At 38.5% G+C, this 23,354-nt stretch overlaps 1 pseudogene; it reads right to left on the reverse strand.

The window, feature by feature from the left end:
• The window catches only part of LOC149250816 (nuclear transcription factor Y subunit A-2-like), a 30,262-nt pseudogene extending 15,990 nt beyond the window's left edge, over positions 1 to 14,272 (reverse strand).
• Positions 14,273 to 23,354: the final 9,082 nt, after the last annotated feature.

Raw genomic sequence — 23,354 nt, forward strand, 5'->3', positions numbered from 1 at the left:
TAGATGTTGTGCGTTAGGTTCCAAAGCATTGTTAGATTCATTAAATTTATTTTATAGTTGATCTTGCTTAAGAAATTTCCTTTCAGGTTCACCGCGTGATGTAGATATACAATTCCTAAAATGCAGTCTAAGATGATAAACAGTCGTTTTGTCTTCTTTGTGCAATGAAAATCGTAGCTACTAAGGAAAGAGAGACAATATTCTTTCAACAAAGAGCAAAGAGCACACACTATATGCACTGTCCTAAATCAAACCAATTAAACAGTCTAAATGCAAATGCACATGCATGTATTTGTTATCAGCCTTCTTAATATGTGAATGGTAAAAGAAAGCTAATGTGCAAATCTGAATTATTTTTCAAAGCGACAATTACTAACAAGTTTCTTTTCAAAATCAAAATGAAGACAATGACAACACTTTGCGATTTGGAAATGAAAACTTGCTTTCGACACTAGAAAAATTACTAATTCAGATCAAATACAATAGTAATAGGGTAATCGACTATCAAGAGCAATCATACTCTCTTCTATGACTGAAAACGACACTTGCGACACTTTCAAATCAAGAAATGACAGTACAATTACGTTACTTCTTTGTAAAGGAGAACTGAAAATGACTCAACAAATACATAAAAACATTTATAGTTCTTTGCACAATGGAGGAAGAATAACAGCAAGGAAAAGGGTTTCAAACAGAGGTGTACTGACTACAGGCAGCAAAACTCTTGAATAGATCTGAAAAGAGTGAACACAGAAACTAAAATTTAGGAACAATGTCTAGTCTGATCAGCGCACCTGTAACACAGTGAATTTGAAATGCAGCGCACCTACTACACTCGGGAAGTGCACTGAATTTGAGATTCAGAGAACAGACAGTGCGCTAGACTAGGGACGAGACTTTGATTGGGTTCTGAATCACAGTTTGCAGTTCAGTTCAGGGATTTTGGCCGAGCAAGTGGTAATCAGTAAATCAATCACAGGGGTAGATCTAAGGAGGTTACTAGAGCCAACACGAGGGCAATTAGAAATCTTATAAATCAGTTGTTTAATTCATAAACAAAATCCGGAGATTGACTGAAGCAACGTTGATCTACTTTGTATTTGCATAGCAAATGCAGTTCGAAGGCTAGCTGGCTTGACTTCAAGCTTCGTTTGTAAGTTTATAAAGTAAACAAATGTAGATAAACAATCAATCTATTCACTCCCTAGTGGAGTCACCATTTTGTTACAGGGAAAAGTGTCTATGCAGAACTGCTAATCCCACTAAGGCTAGTAGCTACCTTAGAAACAAACAAAGTAAAACTACTTTCGTTTTCCTTTATGAAAGATAGATGAAAGAAGAATACAGGAGACCAACCTCTGTCTTGCGCTTGGTTCCTTGCCCGATTCCTCTCTCTTCTGATAGTCCTTTGCTACTTGCTTTCTTGTATACCTAGCTTCACAGAGTACCTGCAGAATCAAAGCAGCATAACACTATACGAGAACATGGATCTATTATCATAAACAATCTAGGATCAGATGTAAATTGACCATACAAATGCATAAAACATAAATCACACAAAAGTATGGAGGAAAACCTGAATAGCTTTATTGATAATCAAGAAAGAGCCAAGAGAGTTACAACCAGTTGTTCTGACCCAGCATCATCCTCTCAGCAAGTAAGCCCTTCTTCACCTCATGAAAAGCTTAGATCACCCAACACTATGATGTTACCTCAAGAAACCAACAGCAATTCCTTACAAGATGCAAAATTCCAGCCTCTGGATCTCTGGGATGAGGGATCCATATATAGATGTCTGTAAGGGAGATGAGTCAGCTTGTGATTTGATTAGTGTCTTCCCTCTGATAGTTCTTGCTTCCACTTGGAGATTGATGATCTCTTACTCATCCCTGGTCGAATTCAGAGAGGCAAGTGTCACAGGAGAAGTTTCTGGAAGATTCCATGCTTCTCCACCTCGCGGATTGACATTGCCATTTGTCCCTTCTCACCCATCGCACCCCATAGAAGGGATTTTTGAAATGAAACGCACCCACTGTGTGTATTTAGGTGAGATGCAACGCACTTTGCCTATGGAGCAGGTGAAATGATCAAGTTTTGACAAGTTCTGAGTAGTTTTTCATGGAGAACTTCTGGGAGAAGCTGTAATCAGTTGACCTTGTTCCTTTAGGGGTTGGAACAACACTTTTAGGGACTTAGGAGCCCTTGGTTTATGGACATTTTATGCTTGGAGTTGCAATGCCCAAAAATGTCTATAACAAGGAGGGAGTGCTAAGGTATGTTAGGTAGTTCTAAGGAATGCTAGAGTGCCAGGGTGGCATGGAAAGATTTTGCCAAGTGCCAGAGTGTGGCAATGTTTGCCAGGGAGTGTTAGGGAGTGTCCCTTTGGCTTTCTTTGAGGTCGAGTGAGCTGGATCTTTTCTGTATGGGTTTTTGGATAGCCAAACGTTTTGTTACCCATAAAGTTAGTGGGGTTCAACAAAATAAATAGGAGAGGCTTTTAGTAACTACATAGTTGATGAGGTGGTTAAATTGAACTATCCACCATGAAAGGGAACCACCATGAGAGCAGTTATGGTTGAGAGCTATGCAAACACAAATTCCTTCCTGCCTAGTGTTATGGTCTGTTATGCGAACCCATACTTCCTTGTAAATATTTAGCATGATAGTGACTCCAACAGATCCCTCTCATTTCACATTTTGCCATAGTGTCAAAACCTAATTTTGAGTGGTTCAATGAGGAAATCCCACATTGGCGATATCAAATGGCAAAACTAGTACTTCTGGGGGTTTCCATAATAGTTGCAGGATGCCTTCGATTGAGAGGTTTGACAAAACTTGCATCGAGATGTTGAACTTTCCCCATCCAATTATGATGGTCCACAACCAAAACGTGAACCCATCCTTCCTTCCTTACTTCCAGCTATAGGGTTTCAACCCGTCAAGTGTTATATGGAGGGAGGTTGGAGGCTTGTTAGAGCCATTAAGAGTGTCCTATTGATTTATGAGGGTTTCACCCTGTATTAAGGTGTGTATCTATGAAAGAGGAGGGTTTCAAACCCATTCAATGTGTCTAATATGCCATATGATATTATTCTTTTTCATAGTCTCCACATCAAAGCCAATTTACATCGATGATAAGTATATCCTTGGCCTATGCATAAGAAACCCACAACATATATGTTACGGCTGAGTGTACTCCTCCTATGTGTGTGTGGATTCTTCTCTAACCTTTTGTGATAGGAAAAGATAGAGCTTGCCCGATATCTATGTTTTACTCATCTTCCATTAACGGACAACAATAAGCTTCTATGGCATAAAAGAAGGAATAAAAGAAGCTAAGCACCAATAAGGGGTGCAAAAAAGTTCATCCAACATATAGCATTAGCCAATTGGGATGATGTTACCACTACTAGTTGATTAGATTCAACCAACAATTCCTTCCTGCTAGCTAAGGTTTGCAATGAAGACCTCTTCTCATCCTTACAACTATGATGAAAAGAATCCATCAATGGGACTATATCATCTTATCTTAAATCAAAACCCTTATCATTTGGCATTTTGCAATAGCCAAAATCTATTTTCGATGTATAAGATGACCATTATTTTTCTTCATCAAGGATCAAAAAAGAAGATTCTTCTTATTTAGTTAGAATGGAATTTCCTAAAATTTATCTTTGGGGATATCCCATAATGAACAAGAGAAATTCCAAATATATGTGATATAGATGACCTATTTGAGGTGTCCTTGATGAGATGATTAAGCGTCATCTCGTAGTAGAGTTGCTAGTAGTGTCCCAGGATGAGCCCTACTATATTATAGCAATTTTTCTCCTCATGAGATAAAAATATGCTGTTGTTTGGCGTTGCACATCCAACATGCATAAGTCCTGTGAAATCAAGAGGTAAGTGATTTCCTTAGAGCACCCACATCATTCCCAAGATATACCTCTATTTGTTTGAATGTGCAGAACCAACGGTCATAAAAGAAGGCTAAACAAAGGGCATGTGCCCAATAAATTTTCATTTTATGGGCTTTTTTAAATGAGTAAATTTTAGGGCTTTGGTCCAATAATAATATAGAAAATTCTCGTTTCAATCTTAAAAAATATAAAAATATAAAAGTTAGAGAAACTTCTCACATATAAATTTTTAATGTTTTCAATTTGATAAGATTAATGGTGCAAGCCGGAAAAAAATAGTCTTTGCCATAGGCAGGAACTAGAAATAGATCTACTAAATGGGTCTAAAACATTTTATAGATAAGAAACAATGGAATCTCTCTTCATAACCAAATATCAATTTTGGAGTTCTCAAAACAAAATAACAAAATTGATATCTTTTATTTCTTAATATTCAACCATATTCCTTCACAATCTGAATGTACATAATCCACGTTCACGTCAAATTTGACATCGACATCATCGATGTGTTCTTCACTTACACATTTTCTTTCTTGAAAGTCTACAACCTATGACAAATATGAATACTCGGGTTCATATAATGTATTATTTCTCAATCCTTTTTGAGGACATGTTAACACTACATACCAATTAGTCTCAGCTGGATCTTGTACATAGAATACTTGTTTAGCTTGCGATGCTAGAATAAATGGATCATCTTGCCAATGATTTTGACTTAAGAATTTCTTCATATTCACCATTTTAAAACCCAAATCATCATTTTTGATCCCTCCCCTATTGTATACATCAATCCAATTACATTTGAATAATGTGTACTCCATACATAAATAGTCCAATGTAATTATTTCTCCTACCACTCCATAAAATGTTGTGTATTGAAGTACAGGGTTTGCATCTTTGGAACTTGACCTCATCATTGTTTGAGCTTCCATACACACACCACTATTTTGGGTGGTTCTCTCATTCTCTATGCTTTTTGTATGGAATATATAGCCATTGATTAGGAATCCCTTGTACTTATTCAAAAATTTCCTGGGGCCACACACTAGCCATTTAAGTGTATCAGGCACCTTTCCATCTCCTTCCACCTATATAACTTTAGATTTTTAAATGTAGCTAGAATTCTTACATTCAACCTTTGAAAAAATATTTAATTTCCTACATGAATATACTCCCATATACTGATTTTTAAGTACACTTATAATATAACTAATGTCGTTACGTGTTGTTTTAACCAACTAGTAAAATTATGGGTGTGGAGTTTATGCAATAGAGCTTCATCTTTTTTCGTTTGGGTAATTGAGTTGACAATCTCCATTATGTGCATCCTAATTCAACAATTATGGACAATAGATATGGTGGTTAATGTGTTTTGATAAAATATGTTAATATATCCATGGAGATGAATTTTGGAAAACAAAAGGAGGTTTTACTTAAGCATGGAATGAAGCACAATAATCTCCTTCATTTTTTGAAAAGGTGTTATTGTTAAAGAGATATGAGTTTGTCTTCCTTGCTTCTCTTTTGGTTGCGCTTCTGGTCTGTCAGTTTTGGAATCAAGTTTGTAGAGGCTAGAATTATGTTTTTACATGGTTTAAAGGCTCTAGGGTGTATTGGACATCTCCAAGTTTCTTCACAGGTCTTCAACAACACTCAAAACCTCATTCAAGTCATCAAAATTTCAAGTCAACTATTTGATGTGATTCTGCCAAGATTTATCGCATTTATGTGTGACCAACTTCAAGCTTGGATTATGAACAAATGGGAAAGTATTTTTGAAAATGGGAGGACATTTTTTTCCATAGCATACCCAAAAACAAAATCCCCTCTCATTGTTTACACAACAGTTACTGTCTTGGAGTTATAGGTGGCACTTTGAGACCCATTTTTCACAATTTTGCCAGGCCAAAATTGCTGACAGGGTTCTAGAACTTTCTGAAATTCGATTTGGTGGACCTCCAACTTGGCATGGTTGACCTCAAGTTGGAGAAAGGGAAACTTTGGTTTGGGCACAATATTGTTTTGCTAATGAATTGGTTGGGTTCCCAAGTTGCAAAGAAAGTAAGGTTACCTATGAGGGTCTTAGTATCTGCCAGTTCAGCATGTCACCAGTGATCAAATATGCTCTTACAAGGTGTTTTAAGGGTGTCAAGCCAAATTTGTTTCATTTAAATGAGTCTTCAAATAAAAATTTGGTCACTGGATAGTGTGTGTAGAGCTATTTCCACTCTCTCAATAATTTCATATGTCGGTCACTTTCATCACTCAATTGAGTCTACCATCATGAAAACATCATTAATATCACTTTAAACACATCATCATGGTCTCCATTCAGATCAGTATAACCATTAGGTCATTACGGTTAAGGTCACAAAATCATTCATTTCATGTATAAATCCGGCAAATGAGTAGCAATAGGTAAATTTTTTCAATAACACTTGATTTCAAATGTAATTTATGTTTTTAGATGTAATAATGTTCCAAAGGTTCTAAATTTACAAGACGAGCTCCTAAGGCTACAAAACTCAAAAAGAAAGTGAATTGGTGAGGTGGGCCATCTAACCTCATTAATCACTTAGACACCAAAAGAAAATTATAAAAGCACATGGAGGAGCTCATTCACACTCATTTTCACTTGTCTACAATCATAACATTGCGCTCCCCCCTCTCCTTTGCAAAAAATTTTAATTCCATAGCCCTCACTGGCAAAAATTAACTCTTGTTGCACACAGAGAGCCTTCGTTGTGCACCTGGACAACACGTTGCACACAGGAAGCCTTCGCTGCACACAGGGCAGAGTTGTCCAAAATTTTTGTTTGACCGCAAAAATTCATTTTTCAAAGCTCCTCTTCATTCATTTCATCCTCCAAGTTCTATAGCAGGTAAGTTTAATCATTATCATGCCCTCATTTGCCTCATATGTCAAGAAAATGATCAAATACTTCTTCTTCTAGGGTTTACATGATTTTCATGGTTTTGATCCTCAAATTATTTGCTTCCCTAAACCCTATATTCCTTGTCCCTACACCTCTTTTTGCAGCTAATACACCATTTCCATCCATCACAAAGCCTTATCCCCTCATTTCTATCATTTTCCTCTAAACCCTAATCTACCCTATCTCTTTTCTAGGATAGGCATGTGTTTTGGCATTTTCCACCCCCTCCCCTCACTCATTTCCCAAAATTCCCCTTTCCCCTATTCACTGACATCATCCCCTACCCTCCTAAATTTCCTTACTAATTTAGGAAACTCCTAAGTCCATCATACCACCTCATTCCCTCATAGCAACAAATTTCATTGTTTTTGCTTGCCTTTCACCTAGGGTTTGAAGTATGGATCCTGACTCATCGCCATCATAGAAGAGGAAGTAAAACAAGGGGGGAAAGATACTAAGGTTTGACCCCTCTAATTGTAATGAAATCACCTCCTCCCCATTTGTCATGAAATGCTTTGAAGATGTCAATTGTTTAGGGTTTTTTCAAAGAGTTTAGGAAGTAGGTTACCGTGAGCATCTCACAGGTATATTTTCCCTCACCTTGAAGGAAGAAAAGATCACCATTGCATTGACTGATTTCGTGTTTTCATTGGATTCCATCTCTCAATCTACAGGCATACCAAACCATGGTGAAAACTGGTTCAAAGGCATGAACCTAGACCTAGAAGAGTAAAAACCCTACTTGAAATCACAATACAAAGGAGTTCACTCACATATTTTCTCATTCAGATACTTGTTGGAGATATATGCACCATTTATCAAGGTTGTCATGAAATTCTTCACATGTGAGAGCAGATTTTCTAGCTACTTGTATAGGAGCCTAACCAAAATGTTTGAAAGGGTGAAATTGAAAGGAAAAGTGCATTATACCATCCTCTTTCACCATAGACTGATAAAGATTATAGTACTCCATCAGTGGACAGAGAAGAACATGACATGGGATACCTTCATTAAGGCAGCCTTGAAAACACACATAACCACTTCACCAAGCCAGCACCAAACCATGTTAGTGCATCACATGGAGGTGGGGTATTCAAGCAAACATGATGAGGTTTCCAAGGCACCTAGGCTTGATGTGACCAAGACATGTGAGACAGGCATAATGCTTTTGTTTTCTCCTCAAATTGAGGAAGGGGCCGAGCCTACTACATCAGTAGAACAAGGATCACCATCCCATCATGAGGCTACTTTGCATGATGAGGAGCCCATTGAGCATGACTTTGACCTAGTTGATTTGGAGGAACATGATGAGCATGAAACCCTGGAACAAGTAATCAGAGAGAAGGATTCTCATATCATGGAGCTCAAGGACAATTTGGAAAGGGCCAAATTCATCATTTCATTCCTTGAGCAAGAAAACAGACAACTTAAGGCAAAATGACTAGTCATGGAGAAAGAGAAATTCAAAGCCAGAAAACAAGAGATGAAAGGCAAGGAACTAGTGGAACATGAGGACACTGAGAAGCATAAGGGACATGTGGCAAGGAAGACACCAAGGATAATGGGTCTTAGGAATGCACTTCAAAGGGAAAGAGAACAAAAGCCACCAATGAAAGAATTGACCTTTGAAGATAAGATTGCCATGGAAATAAATGACGACAGGGATTTTTGGCTTGAAAAATTCAATTGAAACCTTGAGAAGCTCCTTGACAAGGAAACGGGGATAAGAAGTTGCAAAATAAATGGCCATCCATTATTACACAAGGAATCAGGTTGCCAAGTTCAAAATCAAGTAGTTGAAGAAAAAACTCAAGGAAACCCTAATCAACCAAGAGGAGAAGGGTAAGTTAGATTTTCTTGCTGATGCATCCATGATTGAATAACATACCTCATTAGTCATATCTGGAAAAATTTTGGGAGTATTTGGAGAAAATTTTGTGTTTTTGTGCAGACTAGTGCAGACTTGCAACTTCTTGGCAATTTTTTATCTAGGAGCACAACGAGCTCACGCTCTGCTTCTTCCTCAGGGCTCCAAATGATGGAAAATCAGAATTTTTGGAAATTTTTTGACCCCCTATCAAAACCCATTTTCCCACTTTCCTGGTCTAGGGCTCATTTTTTTAGAAATTTGCAAAAAAGAGGCCAAAAATCACCTTTTTGCCCCTCTTTTTCCATTTTGTTGCGCACCCAGTGACACCTTGGGAGAATGGACATAGCTCAGCCAAAAATTGGTCCTTTTGAGTGAAAAAATAATCTAAAGATATCTACACTCTCCCATATTTCTAGAACAGGCTTCATATCTATATTTGGACTTCAAAAAGGCACTCCAAAATGGCCTCCAACAGCTCGCTGCACACGTAGAAATTTCTGAGATTTTTGTAAATTTTTTCGCTGTGTAATTTTTTGTAATTCCTAGTTTAACTTTGGTAAAAGTAAAAAGGGTGAAGTATATGAATGTGAGGGGTAAAATTAAATGTAAATAATGGGTGGTTAGTCTTTTTAAGTTGTTTTGATGTAAATTTGACCTCATTTATGGGAGAGGTTGGAGTCAAAGTTAATTGTAGAAGTTGTTTTTAACTTCCCTAGACATTAGGGTTTGGTTAGAACACCTCATGGAATAGTTCCTAGAGTAACGGATTCGACCCCTGAGAGTGGGGAGATGTTATTTTTGTCTTTATGTATCAATTTCTCAGTGATAGAATGGGTTTTATTTTAGAGGAGAGAACTATTGTAGCTTGTACTTGGACATTTTCTGGAAATCAAAGGACACAGTTTGCAGCTATTATATAGGAATTGATGTGCAGTAAGTTTGTGATGTTGTTTTTTCTCTGTTATAGATTTATATGAAAGATATTCATCTTCTCTTTCCATTCATCATTTCTTCAATGGTTTTCCTTACAGTTTATAAACAGAATTCTTTGCATAAAGCTCTATTTTGATGGAAAAATCATTATGTGTTACTTTCTTTCTTGCTTAATGAATTCATGTTTCATGCTCATTAAGACCTTTCACTTCTTCTAAACACTACACCACACTAAAAAAACCTAAGATCCATCACAAAATTAATGCTACCTTGCTCCTTTATATCTTTGTTGATGTAACTCTTTGATCCTCTGACCTAGCTACCTAGTTTTTCTCCCTTATCCAGCAAAAAGCCCTAAATTTTCCAAAACCCACCTAGGCCTAGCTATCTAGCATAAAATAATTTACATATCAGTCATCTCTTGGCTATGATTTCATAGACAGAGCCGTCTTTGGTTTGGTAGGTCTAGCTACAAAAATAAAATCTTGGTCTGTGGTTACCTACACCGATCTCCTCATCAGCCTGGGACATTGTGGAGGATAATAGAGGGCATGACAACTAGGGAGTGCCAAGGTGTTCTAATGAATGTAAGGTTCCCAAGTCATGGAAAAATGTAATGCTAGTTGTGAGGTCATGATTTCCAAGGTGTGTTAGGGAATGCTAGGGCATGATAACATGTTCTAGATAGTACGAAGACATGTCAAACAAGCTAAGATGTGCCAAGTGCTAAGGCATGCCAAGATGTACAAGGGTGTGGCAATGCATGCCAAGGTCTATCAAGGCAACAAAAGGGAGGAACAAGTTAAACTACAAGGAAATGAGCACATAGTAGGGTTAATAAGTCATCAATTTACCTTTTCCATGAGGGGCATGCTAGGCACACCAACACTAGATGCAAAGTGCCAAGTGTCAATGCATTCTAAGTGTCAATATTCCTCTGTTTCTTCTCATCTAATTTCCAATAATTGATCTCAAATAGCTTTAATATTAAACCATGCCAAATCATACCAATTCATCTCAACGCATGCCAAATATGCTAAGACTTACCAAGTGCCAACATGTGCCAAGTGCCAATGTGTGTCAGGGAGTGTGATGCATGCTATGAAGTGGCAGAGCATATCGAAGAGTGCTAAGGTTTGCTAGAGAATGCCAATGCATGCTGAGTGTTAGAGAGTACTAGGAAAACACAAGGGAGAACTAGGTCAAAATGAATGGAAGTGAATGGATATGAGGGTGTGTCGAGGAGTGCTAATGGGTGCTAGCTGTCATGCCAAGGAGGGAGTGACAAGGTATGCTGAGCATGGGTAAGGCATGCCAGGGAATATCAGGGCATGTCAAGAAGTGCTAGAGTGTGCTAGGTAGTTCTGGGGTGTGCTAACATGTGCCAAATAGTGCCAAGGCATGCCAGGTGCTAAGACATGCTAGGATGTGCATGGTGTCTGTTGGGCAGTAGATCCCCCCATAACATGTTTTTGGGGCTTAAATCCCAAATTTTTGGTTAATGTAATGTAAAGACCCCACAAAATGCGGGCGTGGAGTGTGAGATTCTAGGGTTGTCCACCCTAAAATAATGTAATTTAATATAGAATGTGTCGGCCAACCCATGGCCCGCAGACCATGGGATTGTATAAATAGAGAGAGGCTCTAAGTGTAAAGGAAGTCTTAGTCTAAACTTGGATAAGTGATATGGGTTTTGGATGCTAAATTAGCTCTGAGTCTGTAAGTCTGAGTCTTGGGTTGTAGTAGTAGGAAGAGGCTCTGCAGCTGAGTGCACAGAGGCCTGGTAGAGTCCGCAGCTGTGTGTGTGGACCCCTACAACTGAGTGCGTAGGGCAGAGTTAGGATTGAACTTGGACAAAGAATTAATAAGATATAAGTTGATTCTGAATTACTGTGTGTTTATTCTTCTATGATATTTATGCATGTCTTTACAGTTTATGATTGGGCACACTGGTTATAATTGTTGAATGATTAATAAGAATATTGGGCCCACATAATTAAGTTAAGATCTATAATAAAACCACAGTAGGGATAAAGGATCTAGATAGCTCCTCTTCGCGCTTGTTATAGAGCTACGCAAAAGTAGTCGCATGAGTTGCGAAGGATAGACGGCTGCGCAAAGCAGTGCTAGCACACAAGATCGGGTCGCGAATATCCCAGACTCCATCAAGACATCCCTAGGTTGCAGAAACCTGGTTCTAGCACCCTCCCATACTACCTCGGGTGAGACCTTAGTCCGTGCACCATGGACTATTGCCGAAAGGGCCGGTAGTTTCAGGATTTGTTTGGCTAAATCACTTCTGAACTTGGGTCAGGCCCCAATAAGCCAACAGTGTTAGAGTATGCAAAAAAATGAATAACCAAGCTAAAATGTAAGGAAATGAACACATAAGAGGGTTAATAAGTCAGGACTTTATATTTTTCAAAAGGGGCATGCTAGGCACATTAATAATATGTTCCAATACATGCCAAGTGCCAATGTGTTCCAAGTGCTAATGTTTGTCAATGCAATACTATGCCAAGGTGTTCCAGGCCATGCTAGGGACTGCAAGGTATCCCAACACATGATAGGGGAGTGTTATGCTATGCTAGGGAATGCCAACATATGATAGGGGAGTGATATGATATGCTAGGGCATGCCAACATGTGCTTGGGTGTCCTACTCATGGCGAGATGTTCTAGGTACAAAGATGTTCCAAGTACAAAGATGTTCCAAGACATGCAAGGTGCCAAGGAATGTTAGTGTATTGTTCCAAAGCATGTTAAGGTAGTGTTGAGGAGTGCTAGGTATCTCTCATTAATATAATTGATAGAGCTTGATTATGTATTAAATAATATAGTTCCTACACACTAGTGGAACTTTATTTAAAGGAAATTTGCTAGATAATAATCCTAATAGATATGAATCATGTGTTGACTCATAGGAAAAATATATTCTTATGACTTGAGGGTAATGATACACACTAATTAATTCTTAACAAATTGACTGACTATAAACAATATGACCTTGGACACATAATGAAAAAGTATCCACAACAACGGTCTTAAATCATTATCATTTGACAAAAAATATAGTAACAGGTACATAGTATCATCAAAAACTCATTGGAATGATCAATGATGATGAACATTTTTTGACCGTCACCAAAATAACCAAAAAGATCATTAGTGAGGGTCAATAAAATATCATCACTAGAAGTGTCACCAAAGAGAGAATTAGTGATTGGCCTTTAACGACCCTCACCAAAAGTGTCACCAATGAGAGAATTAGTGACGGGCCTTTATCGACCCTCACCAAAAGTTTCATTGAAAATGGCTTTGGTGACAAACCTTAAAGGACCATCACTATATACACTTACAACAATGTTTTTTTAAAGACCGTCACCATATGTGACATTGGTGACGGACCTTAAAGGTTCGTCACAGGAATGAAGCATCATCAAAAAATCATTGGAATGATCAATGATGACAAACATATTTTGACTGTCACCAAAAGTAACCAAAAAGAGCATTGGTTAGGGTCAACAAAATATCGTCACTAGAAGTGTCACCAAAGAGAGAATTAGTGACAGACCTTTAACGACCCTCACCAAAAGTGTCATTGAAAATGGCTTTGGTGACAAACCTTAAAGGACCATCACTATGTACACTTACGACAACACTTTTTAAAGACTGTCACCATATGCAACATTAGTGATGGACCTTAAAGGTCCGTCACAAGCATGACCCTCACCAATGACCGTTTTTCTTGTAGTGATTTGTCAAAATTGTCACAAATTCGGATCTACAGATTACGGGAACAGGGGAAAGCCCCCCATGTGCTGCAAAAATTTTAATTTGTCCAATAAGTGTAACAGCTGAAAATCAACTTCGGTTGGCGGTTGTTACACCTTCAAATCGTAATAATAATCTAGCTATGAAAACCTTTCCTAGGCATAGATGGACATTTTTGTAGTAGTTGAAAACCACCTAGTGGCGGCTGTTACACACTCTGTAACAACATTTGTTATTTCCAAGCCTATCTTACGATAAGTGTTGTTACATGCTCTTTTCTTCTTTATCTTTTTTGTAGAAATTAAAATAATATATATGATTCGTCTTGGTTGTTACACGTGTAACATCCAACAAATTTTCAAGGATAAATGAGATATTTTATTGTAATAAGTAGTAGAACATCACCATGATCCTCGTCATCAAAATTAAGTTCACGTGTCTCACTGTCATAGCTTGGTTTTTGCCCATTAATTCCCCCCCACGTCACCCAAGTAAGTCATCAAAAGGTAATATTGAATTCGTTTTATTTTGTAATTATGGAAACTTAACATGAGTTTTGATGGCCTAGGATAGTTGTCATAATTAAGCCCAAGCGGGAACGAATCATATTGTGACATGACCATCGCATGATTTGTGATTATTCGAAAAAATCTACAATTAAGGAATGATGACCTGGTAGTTATTGTTACTTAATGTTGATCATACCAAAAAGGGTAAGTGTACCATCGACGAGACATCCCCATGACTCACTATTAAGGAAAAATTCATTGTGCAGTACAAACCATGTGTACCAAATCCCAATTCGAAATCCTCACTTGCATCACCGTGCCACCCTACCATTTACACCTGCTGGAAGCATTGAATCCCTATTCAGAGTGGTCGGAGAAGAGGAAGATAGAAATACAGGCTAAAACAACTAGGTTGTGTGTCGACTACCCCAATGCACTTAAAGGGAAGGAGAAGGAGGTGGAACATCACTAAATTTTCATAAGCAATGGGAGGAGCAGAAATACGGCATGAGCCAGGGTCCACAGAAGCCTTGGAGGATTTCCCAAAAGTGTGCCATTTTTTCAAGGATGAAAGCTAGTTAAAATCGTTCCGGAGGTTGGAAGGATCAATTGATGGTGTTTCCATGGAATTAACAAATAATCTGGAGAGAAACTAGACATAGGTCAAAGGGTTAAAACTGGAGGTCGTGGAAGAGGTGATTGCTAGAGTAACAGGATTGCCAATGGAAGGGAAGAGGTGGTTCAACATGAAGGTCAATGACCCCTCACTGAAAGGGGATTTCCTCCAAGAAGAAGAGTCGTTGGTAAAGAAAGGAAGGGGAATTAATATATTGTCACTCCCTTAGCCATGTGTAGATGTTTCCCTCTACCTCATCAAGTACATTATTTGCGAGGGAAGGGAAAGAATTGTGTTTAATTATCATTTTCCCTTGCTGAACCACCTCCGGCATCAGTAGCTGATCAACCTTCCTTATTTCTTGCTGGGTAACATTAGGCACATGGCCACGGCTGTGAAACAGCTGTGCATCCAAAAATTTGTGTTACCAACCATGGCCTTATCAAACTCATTGTGCTGGATGCTTTGAGCCAATAGGGCAATAATTGGGAAGAATTCATGAGGAAAAGGTCTAGGACTACCCGCAAAAGGCAAACTGAGATGTCTGAGGAAGCTCCAGAGGTGAAAAAGGAGCAACCCCAGCCCTCGTCAAGAAGGGTTAGCAAGATACTAGTTGATAAACCAATTAGTGACAAGAGGCCAAAGCAGAGGATAAGGGTTAGCAGGCACCCAAAGTCCCCATCCATGTCAAGAAAGAACAAAGAAGCAGCAGAGTAGAAGGACGAGGAGCGGGCTCAGCCAGAAGGACCCTCTTCACCTGGTAAGAGCGAAACCCAATCCTTACTGTCAAAAATTGAAATTCTAGAGAAAGAAAATAGAGAATTGAGGGAACAACTAGCAGAAGGAAAGGCAGGGCCAAGAGCCGCAGGGTTAGATACTTTGGCAGAGGTCATGGAGAGGGCCAGAAGGGGAGAAGTCCCAGGAACTCTGTGCGTATCCTGTGCTGAGAAGTTTGTGGCAGCAGGATTTAGAGTCTGTGCAGCAAACACCACCTCGAGGGAAACTCAAACTAAAATATGGGAAGTTGTTACTCAACAACCCGTCGAGGACATTTTTGTTACTTAAGAACCAGCAACCGAGATGGCACAATCCACATGAAGTGATCGGGTAATGGATACACTGGAGCCGTTGGCTGACACTATTGTTTCATCAAAACTAGCAGTGGAGGAGGAATTCAGCCAAGGGAAGGGAGGGCAAGATAAAATCCATGAGTCTACGGTCAACATTGTTGCTACACAAGAACCAACAGTGAAGACAGAAGCCGATCCAGAGAAAAACGATGTACAGAAGTCTATGGATAACATTGTTGTTACACAAGAACCAATAGTGAAAATGGAACCTGACCAAGAAGATAAGGAAAATGTGACAAAATCCACTAACGAAGTTGTTGTTACACAAGAACCAATAGCCGAGGTGGAACAATTTCGCCCTCAGGAGGCTGCTACACCCTCAATTGATAGTGCATGCAGAAGAACATTGGGTGCTAATGAAGGATGGTGTTTTGAGAGATTGTTCTTGTTGCCAGAGCTGCAAAAGTGGAAGTAGTTGGTTCTCTCTCTATAGGAGGGAGTGATCTCACTCAAAGTGCATAAAAGAACGATTCATTCCCTGAGAGAAAAATGGATAAAAGAAGAATGGGAAAGAGAAGAGGGGGCATAGAGGCACAAGGAAGTTATAAAGAAGAAGGATGAATAGTTGTATCAGTTGCATCGACAAGTCTCGCACTTGATGAATGATAAGACCAAACTCCATGACCTTTCTCTAAACCCGCTAACATGCAGGCGGTCGTCCCCATCATACCCAGTGTTCCTTTGGGAACATTATTACTTATTTCAATTAAAGGCAATTTATGAGAATAGGTCCTATTTGGGTTCTTCAACCCGTACTTTTCTTGAAATTTTTCACTCCTGTGACATTGATCACCAGAGCTTGTTGTGCGAGTTGTTCTTGCACAATATCATGTGTGAATGTGTTAGCACGAATAAGGTGGAAAGTGTCCTATCCTACATGGGGGACTTGCATTTGCGGGCCTTCCTTTCATTCATGAGGAATCAGATTGAGTGGCACCTTGCCAAGAAAATAGCAGAAGCCAATGAGGAGAGAACAACATTGTGGGTCAGGGATGAACTAGGAATGGCTTACGAACTCCGGCAAGAGTTTAAAATATTCCTGAGCACTCCAAAAATCAAAGAGAAATTGACCATCTACAAGAAAATGATCGTGAGGATCTTCCTCGACCTGTTTACAAATATCAAAAGTTGATCTCTAGCTGGATGTCTCAAGCGCATTGAGGCTTGTAGCATGGATTTATAGGAAGGGGACCCCTTTGAGTATAGGAACTTCATGGCTGCTGTTACACAGGTGCCAGAATATGCTAGGATTGTGCAGACACTCGGGACATTCTGGATTGCCCTCAAATTCAAATTTCCTTTGATATGGTTGCCATTGGAGGAGTATCAGCCTGATTACCACTTATGTGACTATGAAGAGGAATCCTAGCCACGTCAGTTGATGGCCATTCAAGGATTCAGAGCTCTGGGCGATGATATTGTTGGTGCCTACAACTTCAAAAATTTGCATCAGGGGTACAGTAGAAGGATTTGAGATTCTGCATGGGGACATGAAGTTGCTTCAGTTGGGGGGAGATGTTGGGTGTGGTTTCTTACCTATTTTTTGCACATTCTTTCCCCAGTTTTGACCTTTCTATCCTCCAAGCCTATGACTTTACTTGATCAAAATCTCTATTTTCTAACCTTTTTAACCTATTCTACTGTCATGTTACTTTGTTGTATTTTACTAAATAATACAATGCTTTGTTCCTTTTTGTGGCTACCTGGCGGAGTATTGAAGTATTTTGGGAATCTCTTCTTTTTAGGTGATGGCTCGTGAGAACAAAGCTATGAATTAGACAGGCAATGTGGATGATGTTACAGGTTGTTGTTACACATTGGATGTTATTACAAGTTTTTGTTACACATTGGATGTTATTACAGGATGTTGTTACACCACGCGTTGATACAAGAATCCATTGTCACACCAAAAATGTTGTCGCCAGTGATGCTGCATCATCCCGAACTGCCATCCACTCGATTCTGTTGCGCTGAAGCTGGAAAATGTGGGTACTATTCCACATAATAGTTGTCGGCAGTAGGGATTTTTTATTTTTAAAGCAACAAGACTCAAGCAGTTGTAATCTTAACTGATGTATATTTGTATTTAGCAATAGGTTGTAACTACTTTTATTTTTTATCAGCATGAGAATTATGAGATTCTCATGACATATCTGTTTCTAATTTCAGGTTGTAATAACTATAAAAGAACTCGATTTTTCATGTACAAGGACACGACATATTGAAAAGTGTTGTTACTATGTTTCTGTAATTCTAAGTTCTTTTAATATTAATCAGCAGGGTGATGCTGCTACTATTCTTCAGCTGATTCGTTAATCACTTTTGTGTTATTCCTTCCCCTACTAAGGAGGAAGGGCCCTCCTCTTTGGTAGGGATTGTAGTGATATAGGTAGTGTACATTCTAGTTTAGTTAATTGATTTATGGTTTCTCGTTGTTGTTGTAAAAATCGTGGATTACATTCATTGTTTCTTCCATTTATAATATACGGTTACACTGAGTTAATCAACAGAATGGTGGTAACCAACTAGAGAGGATATTAGTTCCTATGTGGCGCACTTTTACCTTGATAGTTGTGAGTTGTGATTTAATTATGTAGAGTTTTTTTTTATATTTGCATGCATGGTTTGATTCAACAATCTAGATTAGCAACATCCTTTACTGTTTTATGCATGTTCTTATTCATGGCTGGAGTGTATTGGCACAGATGGTGCGAACTCCATTGAAACAAGTCGTGCCCTAGGTTGACAATTAAATGTTGTAGTCTCAGTCAATTAAGATTGATTAAAACAACACTACAATCGTCACCTTCATAAAGGAGTCGAAAATCTGAGCAAGGTTGAGTCCTAAAATTTATCTATGACTCTCCTTCACGTCACCATCTTGGAGCTAGCAATTCGTTGGTATTACAATGATATGTTTGGTGGTAAAAAGATAATCTGTTATGAGTATATAAATGCAAAGTTTGAACCTCAATAATGATATAGAAATCCAACCTTGGAAGCCAATAAAATATCTGGTTAGTACACCAGAAACCAAGATCAACGATTGTTAAAGGCATAACAATTGCTTTTAAAGATCTCTTCTCTTATCATAATTTTCACACACACACACAGATATATATATAGACATACAAAGTTAAATTCAGAATAAAGAGGCAGATCCTAGTGAAGGCGTCCTCTTGAAGCCAAAATAGATTTGATACCAAATGTGGGTTTTAACCCCTACATAAATTTCCTACGTACGAATTCTAAAAATGGAAAATAAACAATGACGATAGCATAAAACATAAAACAAATATACACATAGATTTTCCCCTAGGTCCCAAAATCGGGACTACCAGATTGATTTTTTCATTATATTCATTTCAATGTTACAATACATATATATACATGCCGAAGCATCCATAAACCCCAATCCATTAACCTTGGATTAGAACATAACTATGTTTCCTTTCACTAGATCTACAAAAAATACTATGGACAAAAAACCATAATTCCAAAAACCATGCGCAAAAACCATTCACAAAACCATAGGTAGGTTTGGCCACCTAATACAAGGTCCAAAAAAAAATTCCCCAGGGCATTGCCTCAAACCCCATAAAAGGGGGCTACCACCCCCCTCAAACCCCCGACAGGTGAGGCTTCCAGCCCCCACTACTGTGCCCAATGCAACGAACAAGGGGGGTTGTCGCCCCACTTTGTGACCCCCCCACGCGTGGGGCTAGTCGTGAAAAGAATATAACATGCACCCAACATTCTCCCACTTGTTGTTTTATTTCCACAAGGGGCCATAGGAGAGATTATTCATTGGTCCAGCCCTGCAATCCCCATTGTTTCTCTACACCAAGAGAACTCCTCACTGTTCACAAACTTTTTCAATGCATGTACAGTATTCTTCAAAGTGTCCACCTTGTCTAGCAACACCTTTTTGTCCTCAACCATATCCCTTACAAAGTGATATTGAACATCAATGTTCTGTCTTTGAATGATAAGCATGGTTCTTTGCCAAGAAAATTTCAATTTGGATGTCACAGCTTATCCTTATAGCTCTTTGTACTAACCCCATACTTGAACATAAACTCTGCAACCAAATCGCTTCCTTACTTGCATGAGTGGCTACCATGTATTCTGCCTCTATAGTTGAAAGTGACACTACATATTGTCTCTTGATCATACAACTGACTGCACCTCCAAAATAGGTTAAACACATACCCACTTATATATCTACTTTGATCCAGATCTCCAACCCGGTATTCATCAACAAAGCCATGGATGTCCAAAAATTTGTCCAATCCTGTTCTTCCTTAGTAGCACATACCATAATCACTAGTGCCACACAAATACCTGAAAACCTACTTCACTGTTGTCCAATGCTCCTTCACTGGTTTTAACATAAACTTGCTCAATACTCCCACTGCATGTGCAATGTCTGGCTTAGTACAAACCATTGCATACATGAGGCTACTGGCGGCACTTGCGTATGGCACATGGGATATGTCCTCTTCCTCTTCTTGTGTCTTGGGACATTGTTCAGCAGATAACTTTACACCGACGGGAATAGGAACCTTTACCAATTTACTATCCTACATATTAAACCTCTACAATATCGTCTCGACATACTTCCTTTGGTTTAACCAGAGCTTCCTTTTTGCCCAATCTTGTTTAATTTCCATGCCCAAAATATAGTTTGCAACACCAAGATATTTCGTGTCGAATATGGAGGACAATTGGATCTTCAATTTCTAGATAATTTATTTATTATTTCCAATCACCAACATATCATCCACATACAAGACCAAATAAATAACATTGTCACCAATTAATTTAAAATAAACACAATGGTCTCATTTTCTTCTGGTAAAGCCAAGTCCCCATATATATGTATCAATTTTTTGATACCACATCCTTGGTGATTGTTTTAACCCATACAGAGACTTTAATAACCTACATACCAATTCTTTCTTACCCTTCATTACAAATCCTTTAGGTTTCTTCATATAGATCTCTTCTTCCAGATCCCTATGAATAAATGATGTCTTTACATCCATCTGTTCTACCTCAAAATCAAAAGCAACAACAACAGATAAAAGTAATCTAATAGAAGATACCTTCGCAACAGGAGAAAAAATATCACCAAATTCAGTTCCTGGCACCTAGAAATAACCTTTCGCTACCAACCGAGCTTTGTATTTCTCCACCTTGCCTTATGCATTCATCTGCTTCTTAAACACCCATTTTTTTTCCAATGAGCTTCCTTCCAGATGGAAAATCCACCAAATCCCAAGCCTCATTTATGTGTAAAGATGTCATTTCATCAACCATGGCCTCTTTCCATATTTTTCCATCCTCTAATTCAACTACTTCCCTGAGAGTTTTGGGATCATCATCAGTAATACATAAAGCAAAATTTGAACATAAAGAAGTTGGACTATTCCTTTTTGGCTGCCTTCTTTCTCGAATGGATATTCTCACAACTGGAGTTTGTGGCTCTTCATCTTCTAATTCATCTTCTATTGTAGAGTTTGATTCCTCCTCCTTTAGCTCAAACTCTATCTTCTCAAGTTCCTTTGGTAGGACTTCATGTTTAATAACATCTTTCACCTCCCTAAACACCACATCGTGGATTTACACAACCTTCCTTGTTTCTGGGTTCCAAAGCTTATAACCTTTTAAACCATCCTTATACCCAATAGAGATGCAACTTTCAGATTTACTATCCAACTTGGTTCTTTTCTCCTTTGGAACATGTACATATGCATCACATCCAAATACCCTCAAGTGTGAAAAACAGGTTTTCTTACTAGTCCATACCTCTTGTGGAGTCATATCCTCCAATGTTGATGAAGGTGATCTGTTGACTAGGTAACATGCAGTCTCCACCACCTCTACCTAGAATTCTTGTCCTAACCCGACATCACTGAGCATGCTTCTTTCCTTTTCCATCAACGTCATGTTCATTATTTCTGCAACTCCATTCTTTTTAGGTGTGTATGGAGTAGTATTTTATCATATTATACCACACTTCTTACAGAACTCTTCAAATTCCTTCTTGCAAAACTCTCCACTGTTATCTGTCCTCGGCACCTTTATCTTCTTCTCTGTCTGGTTTTCTACCAGAGCCTTAAATTCTTTAAACCTTTCAAAGACTTTAGATTTCTTCTTAAGGAAATATATCCATGTATTCCTTGAGAAGTCATCTATAAATGATACATAGTACACAGACTTACCCAGTGATGGAACCGACACAGGTCCAAATACATCACTGTGCACAAACTCTAATATACGTTTCACCCCCTTAGCACCAGAGGGGAAACTCATCTTATTCTTCTTTCCATATACAAAATTTTCACACAATTAAAAACCCAGAGAGAAATTAGAGATACCTTCTACCATACCATTACCATGAAGTATTCAAAGGCCCTTCTCTCCAATATGTCCAAGCCTTTGATGCCATAGCATGGTCTTTTCTCCAGAGACCACTAGATTTTCTGCTCCACTTTCAGGAACCACAAAACTATTGCACCCATCAATAACAGTGCTACCCTGAATCTTGTACAGAGTTCCAATCAAAACTCCCTGCATCAATACCAATTATCCCTGAACCATCTTGCAGGTATATCTTTCTCGAACACTATTTTTACACCTATGTCAACCAATTTGATTACAGAAATCATATTTATGGCCAATGAAGGAATATGGAGAACACCCGGAAGTGTTCTAATTCTTCCACCTTGTAACTTCAACTTGAATTTTACGTGAACAATGATTCTAACCTTCCTTTCATCCCCTAAGAAGACATCACCACCATCATATTTATCATAATCACAGAACCACTCCTTGTGGGGAGTGAAGTGAAAGGATGCACCTGAGTCAATCAACCATACCTCATTATCTACATGTGTAGTTGAAGAAGAAGCTAAGTACACATCTCGACCTTCATCTGAGGTGATTTTCACCTCTATAGAAGGAGCATCATCAAATCCCTTTCCTTTCTCAGGATTTTTATATCTACAGTCCTTTTTGAAGTGCCCTTCCTTTCCTCATTTAGAGCGCACCTTTACAGGTTTTCGTGGATATTTAGATCCCCCTCTAGATTTAGATCTCCCACTTGAGGATTTATTTTTGTTTTTGTTCTAGGACCCTCCTTTTATAGAAAGGCATCACCATTCTAGCCCTCCATATTTTTCTGTCTCATCTCCTCTGATAGCAAGAATGAGACTATTTCATCAAACTACAAGGCAATCGCATTGCCACCTATTGCAACAGTCAGAATATCCCATGAATCTGGTATAGAAAACAACAAACTGATGCACTTATCTTCATCTAAAAATTTTGTATAAAAAGATAACAAATGGCTTACCACAGTATTAAAGGCATGCATATTCTCTGTCATCGAGTCTTTATCCTTCATCCTCAGGTTATACAACTTTTTCCATAGGAACATTTTATTCGGAAGAGACTTAGATTGGTAGAAATTCCCCAACTTGTCCCACAAAGCCTTCGTCGAAGCTTCCCTTGATACATTCAACAATACTTAATCTAAGATAAACAACCGTATTGTGCTCTCTTCCTTCTGATCCAACTTCTTCCAATCTTCATTGGACATTGTTGTTGGTTTAGTAAATGGATCTTCCATGATCCACTGATCTTTATCCACTAGTAGAACC

Source organism: Pinus tabuliformis, chromosome 7 (assembly GCF_031772625.1).
Source record: "Pinus tabuliformis cultivar Carrire ecotype Pingquan chromosome 7, CPIR1, whole genome shotgun sequence".
Classification (NCBI taxonomy): domain Eukaryota; kingdom Viridiplantae; phylum Streptophyta; class Pinopsida; order Pinales; family Pinaceae; genus Pinus; species Pinus tabuliformis.